At 36.8% G+C, this 14,229-nt stretch overlaps 1 pseudogene; it reads right to left on the minus strand.

The window, feature by feature from the left end:
• Positions 1-2,228: 2,228 nt before the first annotated feature.
• Positions 2,229-14,229, minus strand: part of LOC107674050 (centromere protein F-like) — a 14,274-nt pseudogene continuing 2,273 nt past the window's right edge.

Here is a 14,229-nt window from a genome sequence, read left to right on the forward strand (position 1 = left end):
GTAGCCAAGTATTTTAAAAAGATTATGATTTTGGAAAATAAAAAAAAAAAAAAAAAAAAAAGTAATATCAGTAATATATCAAATACATCAAAGCTAGTTATTGCTTCCTGGGTAGAGAAAAGATACACCATGTGCTACTCCCTAACCAGACACCTTTAAAACTTCACCTATGTTCAGTAGTATATGTAACATCAAAATTCAAAACTCAGAAACAGAATGGCACGTGTATAGATATTTTTCTGCATATAAATCTCTACATATTATATCACCCCTTGACAGGTGCCATTGTAACGATATAATGAGTGTTATTGACTTCACCTGTCAGTGATTTTAATGCTGTGTCTGATCAGTGTGCAGCAGATGTGAATAGATTTTTTGTTTATATCAAGTTTTATTTGCTTTACAATTTATTGTACTGTACTGTGCACACAATCCTGTCATGACCAGAAAGAAGGGAATTTAATATGGCACTACATTCTGATTCTAAAAATGTCTCTGTGGACAGTCAAATTTATATTTTCTATTAAAGCTGTCTGTCCTGAAATATTGAACTATGATCTAATCCAAAGGGCAACACCTCAAACTCAAAACAATAATTATAACTGTCAGCTTGCAATAGGTGCAATATAATATAATAATGTGATGTTATGGAACAGACATGCAATTTTGGCAGCACAAGTTAAAATGTATAAGTATAAAAAGTGTTCTCATTTTTAAGTGTCATTTTTCTCATCATTACTACATATTAAGGTAGAATTCTGTACTGTGCAGTGTTGACAGTATCTGACTGGTAAAGCACCACAATTTCCCTCATGCGATCAAAATAATTCACACATTATGCGATAAGGACATCTGTGGAGTATTATAGGACCTATATATGTGGTCTCATTTTGCTGAAATTATTCAAAGATGGCATGACATGTATTACTGTACACTAATACACAGCAGACACTTCAGTGCACTGGAGGACGTTCTTGCTTTGCACTGCAAGAAAAAAAGAGTGCATTATGCATTTACCTCCAACAACTAAGATATAGCATATTAAATACATCATAACCGGTGTTGTTACTGTTAACTAAAACTATTAAAAATAGTCCTTTTTTTTATTGAAATATTACCTTGGTAACTAACTGAAATAAAACAAGCTGAATTTGAAACAAATATGAATTTAAAAAATGGCATATTTAAGATTTATTAAAAAAGCACATGTAAACTAAAGCTTAAAATATAGAAATAAATGTCAAAAGTCAAAATATTAATACTATAGTAGTAAATAAATAATACTAAAATAACACTAATCATATGCTGAAAAAAATCGCATTATTATTAGGTAAAGAGAAGACGACTAAAAATTTGTCTACAGCTACTGTATAGTTACTCTAGTCTAGTTAAACTAAACTCAACATCAAAGCAGCTTTTGGTGTCAAAATTAATGTAAAATGGATTGACATTAATAAGAAGGATGCATTTCAGGGAACAAATTTTGAGGTAGCCATGATGAAACACTCGTTCATTGTATCCTCACATAGTAGTCTGTCTTTTTCTTCCCAATTCCTCTCAATTAGACCTCAACTAAACTTTAGGGGAGATTTTCAGACTGAGTTTAAGAGCAAAGGTATTGATTTAAGAGCCCTGGGCGGACCTGTATTGAGTCAAGACTCTGAACTGATTGAGAATTAGATGCCTGCTTGTTACGTGTCCATTAAAAATAGACAGTCGGCATATAAATGTCTACATACAGCTTAATAAATACTTTCAGGCTGTAATTTATCATTCCTTACCAATAAAGTCGGCTGTTATTATTGTGTGTGAGTAAACAGCCAAAAGTCCACTTATAGATAACATAAGTACACAAACAAACATATTTGTTAGGCCAAGTGAACTTTATTAAAGTAGTAAGAAATAGCAATGACATGGTAAAATGGAGTAATTAGTTGTAATGTTTCTATAAAAATAAAAACAAAAGGATAAAAGAAATCAGGTCATGATAATATGATGACAATATGATACATACAATAAAATTATACAGCTATTCTGTGTAAAGGATAACACATAAAAACAGTAAAAAAGAAATAAAAAAATTGATAGAACAGAAACCAAATACATATGATACAGCTGCCCTTGAATATTATTTACAAAACTAAAAAGCCAGTGCATAAACATTCTGCAAAATATAGCATAAAAAAAAAAGAAGAAAAAAAAAGGAAATTTGCATGGCATCCCAGTAATCACTGAACTTGGCAGTTGTCGTTTTGTTTTGGAGAGGCACTGACCCGTTCCTGTTTCTCCGGGGTCTTTTTGAAGCCGCGAGAGCGCCTGCTAATTTTCTGCTCTGTAGCAGGCACTGGGCTTTCACAGCTGTTTTCCTGTGGCCTGTTGGTGAGTGGAGATAATACAGCCGCATTGCTCTGGATCGCCTTAGGCGACTGGACCTGAAAGTACATGAACATGATGTCAGGAGAGAGCAATGTTGGGCTGTCAAGAATGCCCAGCGGCAATATCAATGTTCAAAACAACTCGTACTGTACACCTCTCTGGGGAAAGTGTCAAGATGTGGATAAGTGCAAATGTATAAATAAGAGATCTTGCAATCAATCAATCTTCTGTCCTCCCCAAACCCATATACCAAGCACGTACTTTGAGGAGAAGATCCAGTGCTGAATAGTAATTGAAAACTGGCTGCGCTGCAAGCTGACTAATGGTTTGCTCATCCTCTCCTGCACCCTGCCAACGGCTTGCATCTGTTTCACCTGAAGTTTGCTGTTCATTAAGAACTTCAGCTTTTTATGATCCATTAAATAGGTCTGTCAATTGCAGAACAACTTTAACATAGTGAAGCACTTGCTATGGAACTAAGGGCCAATTTTTTGAGGATCTACATGCAGAAATGTTTGCACAATGTTTCAAAAGTATAGCCACAAGATTCACTTATATTGTAGCACTATTCCCTTACAGGTACCTTACTATAACTCATATTCATAAAAGTTACTCTAGAGCATGTGGTCTTTGCCTCCCTTTGAATTTTTAAAGAATAACTGGGAAAATCTCCAGGAAATGGTGACCTGGGGCAAGGTGACATGATTAGAACTTCGGAGGAAGTCAAAAGCTGACAGGAGAGCTTTAATGCTTCACAGCACTTAATGTCTTTTCATCTAATCTGAAATGTCATGCAGAGTTTCATTTGGAAATGCTTTAATGGTCAGTAACTTTAAGAGTGGTATAAATGAGTTAACTACAGACCGCAGTAAGTTTCTAAGGGTCTCCCTCCTGTGGTTAAAGAAGAATGACTAAATGTTTTCAGCTACACAATGATTATTGTTCTAAAAATAACTTTTCTAATATACACTTCTAGCTTTGTACCTATTCTGGTCTACACTTAAAATTTGGTATTACTGCACTGCTAATACTGACGGCTGGTTGCTTTATGACAATTTGCTTCCAAATTTGTTAGCTACCAATCAAGTATCACAATTTTGCTGACCTTTGACACATTGCATGAAACCACGAGGGTTATTAAAGTAAACTAAAACCATAAAAAAGTATTTGTTACTTGAAATATAATAAACATTAAAAAATAAATAAAGTAAATAAATAATAAATAAATACAATCTTAAGGAAAATTTTAACTTAAAATTAAGTTTACTTTAATTGCCAAAGCAACATCTTTTTTCCCCTATTTAGTTTAACTTAAAAAAATAAAATAAAATAAAAACTGAATAAAAAATGAAAATTTAAATGAAAAAAGAAAACCATAACAATATCTCAATGATAATAAAATGACACTGGAAAACACTTAATACAATTTTTGTATAAGGAATAGAATTGTTAGAAAAACAGCCAGTATGAGCCCTTTAAAGAACATCATTAAAGAAGAAATATTAAATCTTGCTATTTGCATTTGCACAATGGAATATTGCCATTGGAAGATTAATATATACAGTTTTTAATATTACATAAATGTTCATGGATTCAATTCCATCATTTTGCATCATAATTTGCAATTATTTCAAAGAAAAGTTTATATTGAAGATGAAAGATGTAGTTTGTTGTGGTTGCAGGAAATAGACACAGGTAGTCCTACTCACGGTGTTTGACATTCTGCCCTCTGCTGTCTGTTTGGAGATTTGCACAGGACGTTCTGCTAAAACTGAGCTCTGCGGAGCTGCAGTCTTTTGGGCGGCCAGACGAGGGCTGCAGCGCTGCACTGTGGTTCTGCGAATGATAAATGGGCTCATCTCTCCAACTGGAACATCTGCAAAACCTGTACAGAAAGACGTGATGTACATGTGTAAAAATAGAAATCAATAACATGTTCCTTTCATTGTGAAAGCTTTATTGAGAACAACTCACATATCAATGTACCCTTGATGTGAAGTACAGCGAATGACAAATTGTGATAACCTCTCACCTTTCTGAACAAGTTCAGGCAAACCCTCTGGTCTGAAATCCTTATCGTCTAGTGTGGCTTTAGGTGTGGCAGCTGCAGCTTTCAGTCTCTTGGTGATACTGTGCAGGGCTTCCTGTGCTTTGTTAGGAGTGTCATCTCATCTGCTGCTCTCTGTCTCTTTCCTGCTGGCACGCTTGCTTTGTCTTCCACTGGTTTACTGTTCTCCAGGTCACTCTTCTCGGACCTGAGGGATCTCCTGTTCTTGGGGGTCTTTGTCTGGGTGCTCAACAGCTTGAGCTGGTTCTTGAGGCTTTCATTGGTCTCTTCCAGCTTGTGAACTTTGACCATGAGGCTGCAATATCGGTCCATACTCTCATCCGCTTCACGGCTCTTTTCCTCCAGAGCTTCCCTCAGCTCCTGTAGTTCTTCCTGCAGGGTGTCACTGCTGCCGGCATCACCTGTTAACAAGAAAGATGCTGTAATATATATGTGCAGATACATATAAATAAAATGTACAGAGTGCATAGTCCTAAATAATGTTTTATTCATATTACATATAGTTTCTTTGTCTAACACTTTTCAACTTAGGAAAGATGGACAAATTTGAATAAATAAAACTGTGACAGTCCAATGCAAGTTAAGTTTACAATTAGACCACGTGCTTTGTTATCTAGTTTTGTCCATGCCTTGTTTCTGTGAGGCCTGCAGTGCTGCTATCTGTTGTCCCTGCTGCTGAAGTGCCTCCTTCTCACTCTCCAGCTGTTTGCATGACTTCATCCACAAATTGATCTTACTCATAGCACTGTCCTTCTCTTTGGACAAGCGCACAACCTTTGAGTATAACTCTGCCTACAGGGACCAAGACTAGTAAATATGACGGTTAATTAATTGACTAAAACTTAAATATAGAACAACAATTTTATAAATATTTATTCTAAATTCGTGTGTATTAATAATAATAATAAAGGAATAGAAAAAATTAAACAAAAACGATACCTTTTCTTTTTCACAATGTTCCAATTTGTTTTGTATCTCCTTTAAGGTAGAGTCCACATCTGCATTTTGAGACTTAAAGCTATTGAATTCTGATAGATACTGTGCAGCCTTTTCTTCAGCTGCCATAATTTCTTCCTTCAGTTTATTAAGCTCCATCTCATGCTGTAGAAAAAAAAAAAACCTTGATCAGAACTACAGTAAAACAAGTAATTTTGTGAATTATTATTACAATTTAAAATAACCCTTTCCTATTTCTATTTAAAAAATTAAAAATACATTTTAATTATTAATTAATTTTAATTCTTATTATTATGCATTTTTACCATAACACCTCTTGCCAGAACACACAGTCCTGCTCTCATAAAAAAAACACATTGTTGCTACTATTGTTGCAATGTTACATCTGCCCACCTGCTGCTGTACATGTTTCAGGCTCTCCTCATGCCTCCTGTTGTTTTCCTTTATCTGAACATCATGACTCTCTTGAATATCAGATAAATTTTTCTGTAGGACATCTCTCTCTGTTGTCAGTGCTTCCAAGCTGTGCTGGAATGTGTAATGAAAATGGAGTGTAAGCAGAGACTGAACATTCTTGAAGCTAGTGTAAAACATGCCGAAAAAAAAAAAAATCTTACCTTGTACATTTCGATTAGTTTTTGAGACTCCTGCAGTTGACAAGTCAATAGATTTTGATTAATCTCCAAAGCATTCTGCCTTTCCTTTGCCTCACACAGTTCTTGCTGATGTTGTGTCTGGAGGTGCAAACTGCTCTCATGTAGTGCATTTAACTGAAAATGAATATGAATAAATTATTTTGCGAAATAAAAAAAGCTAAAGATGACAAAAAATACCTTTTCTGTTAGTTCTGAGTTCATGAGCTTCATAGCATCAAGCTGGCTCTCCAGCTGTTGGATATTATTCTCCAAAGAAGTTACACTTGTCTGCAATACCTCCATCTCGGTAGACTGCATCGGTGTCGTCTCCTTCAACTGTGCAATAGTAGACTGCAACTCAACCTTGTCCTTTTTCAATTCATCTCGCTCGTCCTGAATTGCAGATAGTGCCTGCAGCTCAGCTATTTGTGACTGAAGTCGTGTGTTTTCAAAGTCTTTCAAGAGCAACTGCTTGGGTGAACAAAGCTCCAATTGACACCTTTCATATTCAAGGACCCTCTGTGCAAACTCTTTGTTTTCAGATCGCAAAGACAGCAACTGAGTGGTCAAATCCTGTGCTTTCAGGTCTTTCGATCCTACTTCTGTTCGACAGAGTTGAAGCTCCTCCTCCATGGCACCAACCTTTGATTGGAAGTCCTCGATCATTTGTTGCTGGTTCACGGTTGCCTCTTGCACAGATTTAAGCTTTTCAGTAGCTGCTTGATTGGACAACTGCAATTCGTCAATTAGGTTGTTCTTTTGTTGAAGTTCTTGCTTAAGTTTATACTTCTCCTCCTTGAGATCTTTTAGCTCACTGACCATCTCTTCAATTTTCTTGGTAAGCTCTTGCGTTTCAGCCTGTACTTCCTCGAGCTCGTATTTGGCAGTCTCTGCTTGAAGAATTGCGTCTTCTAGATTCTGGTCAGAAAGTCCGTTCAACAGATTCAATTCGTACCTTTAGTTTTTCAATGCCTTGTCTCTGAGCAACCTCCTCCTGAGTGGAAAACAACCTAGAGGCTATTTCAGCTTTCTCCAAAAGGGACAATTCAAGTGACTGTTCAAGCCTGATATTCTCATGCTCAAATGAATGGATTTTGGAAGAAATGTTTTCATACTCTCTTGACGCAAAATTCTCATTGTTCTTTAAACTATTCAATTCACTTAACAGATTTTTATTGTCTTCATTCAAAAGAGCCACTGTATTCTCAAGGTCTTGAGACTGTTGAATTAGTTGCTCTTTTTCTTTCAGCAGGGCATCAATTTGGTTAACTGTCACCTTGTTTTGTCTTTTCCCCATCCTAATGTCCTCTTCTAGCTCTTTTATAAGTTCTCGTGTATCCATCTCTCTCTTCTCCAGAAGCTCAGCCTTTTCTTTCCACTTCATTAAGGAGAGATTTTCACTTTCCCTTTCATCAGCACACAAAATAAGCTCTTCTTTAAGTCGCCCACTTTCTGCTATAGTTATATTAAGCTTTTGTTCAAGGCTGCAATTTGTCCTCCTAGCTGCTTCAAGCTCTGCCGCTTGCTTCTGTTTCTGTTCTTGTACCTCTTCTATGTAAGCATCCATGGACAGGATGTGCTTCTCTAAATCGGCCTTCTCTGAATGCACTCTTTTTAGTTCGCTCTCAATCTGGAAAAACTTCTCATCCCACTCACCTTTTGCCATCTCTAAGCTTTCCATCATCTCCATAACATCTGAGAGCTGGCATTTGGAGGTCTGCAACTGTAGTCTCAATGAATCATTCTCCTGTCAGCTCTCCAATGTGGTTGATCAGTTTCTTGTTTTCTTGAGTGATGGACATCAACTTGTCTGTGCTGTTTGTATTTTCAATTTCCATTTCCCGAATTTTACCCTCCAAGTCCGAGCACAAATCTTTTCTAACTGCCATTTCAGATTCCAAGACTTCAAACTGGGACTGCAAATGAAAAAGTTCAATTTCTGGCTTCCTTAATGTTTCAAGTTCCACAAGTGATTTTTCACTTTCTGGGCTAATATCTGGAGTGGAGTCTGACTGTTCAGGTTGATGCATTATGTTCTCTTGTGCTTCGTGTGTGGTTTTTTCAAATTCCTGATCAACATGGGGGAAAAACATGAATACAAATGAAGATAAATTAAATCAAATAGCTTTGATACAGCCAGTGCTTTAAACCTATATTTTACCCAGGTACATTTTCAAAATGCAGCGATTTAAAAGTGCAATCTGTCATTTTCTTATTCAAGTCGTATTGGTGCCATTGTAAAAATGTGCAGATCAAAGTCAGTCATTTTACTTAAAAATTTCAAATTTAATTTACTTTGTGAAAAACACCTTTAAGTAAGCCATTTAACTGATTTTATGCATAAACTCTGAATTAAAAACATCTGAGATTATGTTGTGAAATACATAGGTTACCTGGGAGGTTTCAGTAGCCAGCAAGGAGGATGCTGCAGATGTTGCATGGTTGCCTCCAGTTGTGAGGACAAGATTTCTGTGTGTTGCTTTTCTTCTTTAAGTTTGGCCTCAAACTAATTTTTGATACTGAGCATTTGCTCCTCCATCCTCTGGAGCTCTTTAGCATGCTGTAATTTGAGTTGCTCTATTTTAACTCCCGTTTGCTCTTCCATTGTTCTGGCAGTCTCCTTAAGAACATGAGACATCTCCTCAAGCTCCCTGGATTTATTTTGCGTTTGCTCTTTCAGCGGTATGTGTTTGTCATCCTCATCTGATGACAAGAATGTTTGGGCCTCTTCTTGTGAATCAAGATGCTCTCCAAGTGATGAAATACCCAGGACAGCAGTATCTTCTTCTAAGGGCAAAATAGATGTGTTTGCAAATGGCATTTCGCAAATATCTTGGTCATTCTCATCTGCAGTTTGCTCTTTTTTCAGTGTGTCTGCATCAGAGCTTGCCGCATGAATCTTCTCAGTTTGAAGCTGTTCTATGTAAATTTGCTGTTCCTCAATCTGAGATACCAGAGAATTGTTTGCCTGCTTTAATTTATCTATTTGCTCCCGGGAATTTGCTTTTAATTCCTGAATATCGGATTCCAACTTTTGTTCCATAAGATTGTTGTACATTGCTTCAAGGATTGCCTGCTTACAATTCTCTTGCTCTAGAGAAACTTTAAGTGTTTCATGGGTTACACGTAAAGACTCCAACTCCAACTCCAACTCAGTTTCGTCCAAACATGCAGATAGCTGTGACACTTCAAGTGCGCTCTTTGCATAGTCTTCTTTGACGGACTCGAGCTCTGATTGTAGGATGGACCTCTGTGCCTCACTCTCACCTAACTTTGCTTCCAGAACACTGATGTTGCCTTGCAGTGCCTCTACTTGTGCATCAAATGAATTAATGCAGGATTCATTATCTTCAAGATCCATCTGCAACATTTCAAGCTGTACTTTGATTTTGCTCATGTTAATGTGTTTTTCGTTCAGTGCCTCTAACACTTTAGCTTGCTCAGATTGAGCCTCCTGAACTTTTTCTTTCAAAGATTAAATCTCACAGGATTTTGCAGCTTCTTGGCTTTTTAAATCTGCCAAAGCAGCTTTGAGACTTTCCATCTCCTGCTCATGTGGAGATGCACTTTGTTTCAAGCCTTCAAGTTCCTTTGCAACATTCTGATAGGAATCAGTGACCTCCCTGAGTTGGTCCTTAGATAAGTCAAGATCTTCCTTCAATTTTACCTTTTCAAGATCAGCTTCCTCTAGTTTCTCTGAAGCATTTGTGGCCTCTAAGCATTTGCTCTGTAATTCTGCCCCAAGAACACTAATTTGCTCCTCTAAACTCTTTTGTTTTTTAAGATGAGTTTCCATTTCAGAGACATGAACTTCAGATTCCTTGTTGTGTCTTTCAGTGAGGTTCTTGATACTTGTCTCTAATAACACGTTTTTTTTAGATGCGTCTTGCAAATTTTTTTTCCAGACTTAAATTCAGCTCTACAGATGAGTCAACCGTTTCTGAAGACTTTCTAGTGAATTCTTTAGTGTGGTAGACAAATGATTTGAGGCTTCAAGCTCAGTTTGTATTAACACAATCTTTTCTGCCACTGCATCTTTGTTAGCAAGTGCTCCTGGCATTTTGGAAACCTGTTTAAGAAGATTTTCTTTCTCTTGGCACACAACATCATGGAATTTCTGGAGGCTTTCGTACTTCTCAGCTAGATCATTAGCTTTATTTTCAACCTCTTGTTGTTTCATTTTGAGTTGTGCATTATCATGCTCTAAGCTTGATGCCTTCCTTCTTTCTTGTTTTATATCTTCTGCAAGATTCTCAGCTATTGCCTTCTGATTTTCCAACTCCATGGCGGTCTGAACTTGTAGTTCCTTTACTTTCTCCAGGGAACTTCTGGTTTCTTCTGCCTCAGAAACAAGACAATTAAACTGCTCTTCAAGAGAGCAGAAGGACTTATTCTTTTGTAGCAGAGATTCAACTTCAAGAATAAGATCTTTTTCCCTCTTTTCCACTAAAGACAGTTTCTCTGCTAGATCTTCTTTGACTTTAGAAAGATCATCATACTTTCCTTGGACATCTGCATTTAAATCTTTTTGAGACTTTAGGTCTGATTCCAAGAGGGCAATCTTCTCAAGTACCTTCTGCTGGGATGTTTCCACATTCAGTTTTTCTTGTTCCAGCTCTTTGTTTTGTACAAGGCAGTCTTCACATTCTTTAGCTAACATGCCTTTCTCCTCTTTGAATTTCTCTAGCTCCTGCTCTTGCAAGGCAAAGGTTTCCTGAAGATGCGCAATCTCAGTTCTGTCAATTTCAATAATGGAGTCCTTTGATTTAGCCAGGTCGCAAGCACTTTCAAATTCGGCAAGGAGTTGACCATGGGTCTTCTCCAATCCTTCCACTTTACTTGTTTCTTGATGCAGTTTAGCTTCAAGCTCACTGACCTGCTCCTGCATCAGAGTGATTTGTTGTTTCAAATTGTCCACCTCCTTATTATGTTTTTGATGTGTCTCACTAAACTGCTGTTGAAGCTCCTCATATACTCTACCCTTTTCCTCCAGCTCCACACATTTTACAAGCAGTTCACCTCTGAGTGAATCAATCTGACCAGATAGGCAAATCTTCTAATTTTCTAAATCCCGCATCCTTTTCTGGAGACCATCATGAGCATCATTGAGTTTGGCCTTGTCACTCTCCAGATCTGCAATTTTACTCAGCATTTCTACGCGGCTGGATTCAGTGTTATTAATCAACTGTTCCTTTTCGGTTTTCCACTGCAGAAGAGCCTCATACTCTTTCTTCATCTCAGCAACTTCTTTCTGACAGGAGCTTGAGGTTATTTTGAGGTCTTCATTTTCTTTCTCCATAGCACAAATCTTATTGGCTTTGAGTTCAACTTCATCAACTAGGTTTTGCAACTCAGCCCGAGTCTTCATATTCGTTGCTTTTTTGAGCATTTTCCAGTTCTTGAGCAGATGATGCACTTTGATGGTCCAATTTTTTGCGAAGCTCAGTCAGTTCTTCACTCTGGGTTTGTGTCTTAACTGAAAGTAGCAAGTAAAAATGATAAGATGAAGTATTTCCTTAGATTCTTTTCGAAGTCCACATTACATTTTTAATAAACTTAAAACATACCTTTCAAATCATCCACCATTGTTCGGCTTTTGGCAAGGTTTTGCTCAATAGTTTGTTTTTCCACTTCAAGTTGTTTGACACCTCTCATTCCTTGATCTAACTGACAACTGAGAGTATTCTTCTCTCTCTGCATCTCCTAGGATAAGAAGAAACAACACATTCAAATGCTGGCATGCTCTGCATACTCTATAAAGTAAAATCTGTTATTATTAAATGGAAAAAAGCTAACTAATACATTATCTTCAACAGATACACAGGGAACTTACATCAAATTTCTTCTTCAGCTCTGTCTCCTTCACTTGACTGGCCTGTAATGCCTGTTCAGACCTTAGAAGTTTCTGTTTCAGCTCCTCTAAATCTTTCTCCAGTGGATTCTTTAGAGCAGTTACCTTTGAAACCAATGACACTTTCTTGTGATTATGCATTTTTGAGTTAAGTAATTGACAATAAACAAAGGGAGAAATAATGTGTTATTCATAACATTCCTAAAACATTACTCATAGCTGAATTTTCAAATTACCTTATCCATATCTGACTGCATAACATTGTAGTCTTTTTTGGCTTGCTGGATCTCCATATTCATTTTATTTTTCACCTGGTTAAATTGCTGATCAAGAGCTTGATGGGAGCTTTGAAGTTGTGCAAGCTCCTGAAATGAGCAAGAGGACAAACATTTGTCAGTTTTAACTCATCCAATATTCAGAAAAATAAAACATGTTAAATTAATTATATTTGACAGTAAGACAAGACCTTTTCACTCTCTCTCTCCTGGTCCTTGATTTTCTGCTCCAGAGATCTATGCATGCTTTCAGCATTATGTCTCTGACAGTTCATCTCCTCTGTTACCTGCTTCAGCTTCATCTCAAGGGATGAACACTGAGGAGGCAAATCAACCAAAGATCAAATACTATATTCACACAATATAACCTATTGTTCAACTAAATGACTGCACAACACACAACATATAAAATACATACAGTGGCCTCTAAAACTGGACACCTAACGCTGGAATATCCTGATACATTATACATAAAATCGAATCAATTTTAAAACATCAAGCCAAGTGGCAATTATTTTTAATAAACAACCACAATTTTGAAGCAAAATAGTTCAAAATATTATTGTGCAATGATTTTCTTATGTTAGCTTGAAAATAAGCATTATTTGCTTTAACATTTTGTAATATAATACAAGGACATTAATATATTTTAAGTGTTTTTAAGTCTCCAAATACTTTCTGGGGCCACTGTATATAAAATAACTTAATAACTTAAGTTAAAAGATAAAATATAAATTCATTAAACTGACCAACGGTACGTTACCTTAGAAACCGACTGCTCATCCGACTGTTCTCTGGACTTGCTGAGGAGTTTGTCCTTCTCTGCCAGATCTTTCCTGGCCATTTCGAGTTGACTGAATTTCACTGAATTTATTGATCTGATTCTTCATTTCCTTCTCTTGAGCCTGAAGATGGAGCTCTAACTCAGAAACCCTTGACCTCAGATCTGAGCAGCATAAGAAAGGAAAAAAAAGTAGAAGAAAAAAAATGTGTTACTTTAAGGCATATGAAGATTATCACTGTAGTGCTGTATTCAAAAGTATATTTTTATTTACATAATAAAAAATAAATCCTTCTGTAAGGTCAGACCAACCTTGATTTATTCTTAAGCTGTTCCATCTGCTGTGATCCAGCGGTGTCACTTTGAGTGCTTGATGTGAACTGCTGGTGGGGATTAAGTGGTGTGTCATCATAAGACCATGACATCCCAGAGGGTCCATTTCTTCTCCAAGAGGGTGTCTCCATCACAGTCAGAGACTGATGACTGTGTGTTTGGTCTTGCTGCCAAGGGAAAATTGAGGACCCTGCCTGCTGTCTTGCAATGTCTTTATGGCTGACTGCAGACTGGTTCAGAACCTTCAAGTGTCACGAAAAAAAAAGGAGATTCATTATTACTATTTAGTAAATTAATATAATAACTAGCTACAAGGCTCTTTTCACAAAATATGTATTTTACTTACTTTTACATGCATGACTTTGATTTCAGCTTCCAACCTTTTCCGCTCCTCAACCTCTCGATTGTATTTTTCCTGTAGGTCACTTATTTTTGAGTCTGAAAATTTAATTATTACAATGTGTTGCATCCATTCTGAACTGCATTTTTGTTTTCTGTAACTCATATCTTACCCTGTTGTCGATGGTTAGGTGTCGCAGGTGTTGCAAATGTTTTCTGTGGCGTACTAAACTGTTGGATTTCTGAAGCATGTGAAGCTTGGGACCGTTCCAATTCATGCTTGTACCTGAATGAAATAGATACAATTAAGCCAGGATGAGTCTTATTTGGCTAGTTTAAAAATATGTCAAAAAATAATGACATAATGTTGACAGCTTAGGCACAACATAAAGTATGAAAGGGGTCATATGATGTGATTTCATTTTTCCTTTCTCTTTGGAGTGTTACAAGCTCTTGGTGCATAAAGAAGATCTGTAAAGTTGCAAAGACTAAAGTCTCAAATCCAAAGAGATATTCTTTATAAAAGTTAAGAGTCAGCCACGCATACCTAAAACGGCTCGTTCTAACACGCCCCCACATGTCTACATCGCTATGTGGGAAGATTTGCATAACGC

Source organism: Sinocyclocheilus anshuiensis, unplaced genomic scaffold (assembly GCF_001515605.1).
Source record: "Sinocyclocheilus anshuiensis isolate Anshui unplaced genomic scaffold, SAMN03320099.WGS_v1.1 scaffold544, whole genome shotgun sequence".
Lineage (NCBI taxonomy): Eukaryota > Metazoa > Chordata > Actinopteri > Cypriniformes > Cyprinidae > Sinocyclocheilus > Sinocyclocheilus anshuiensis.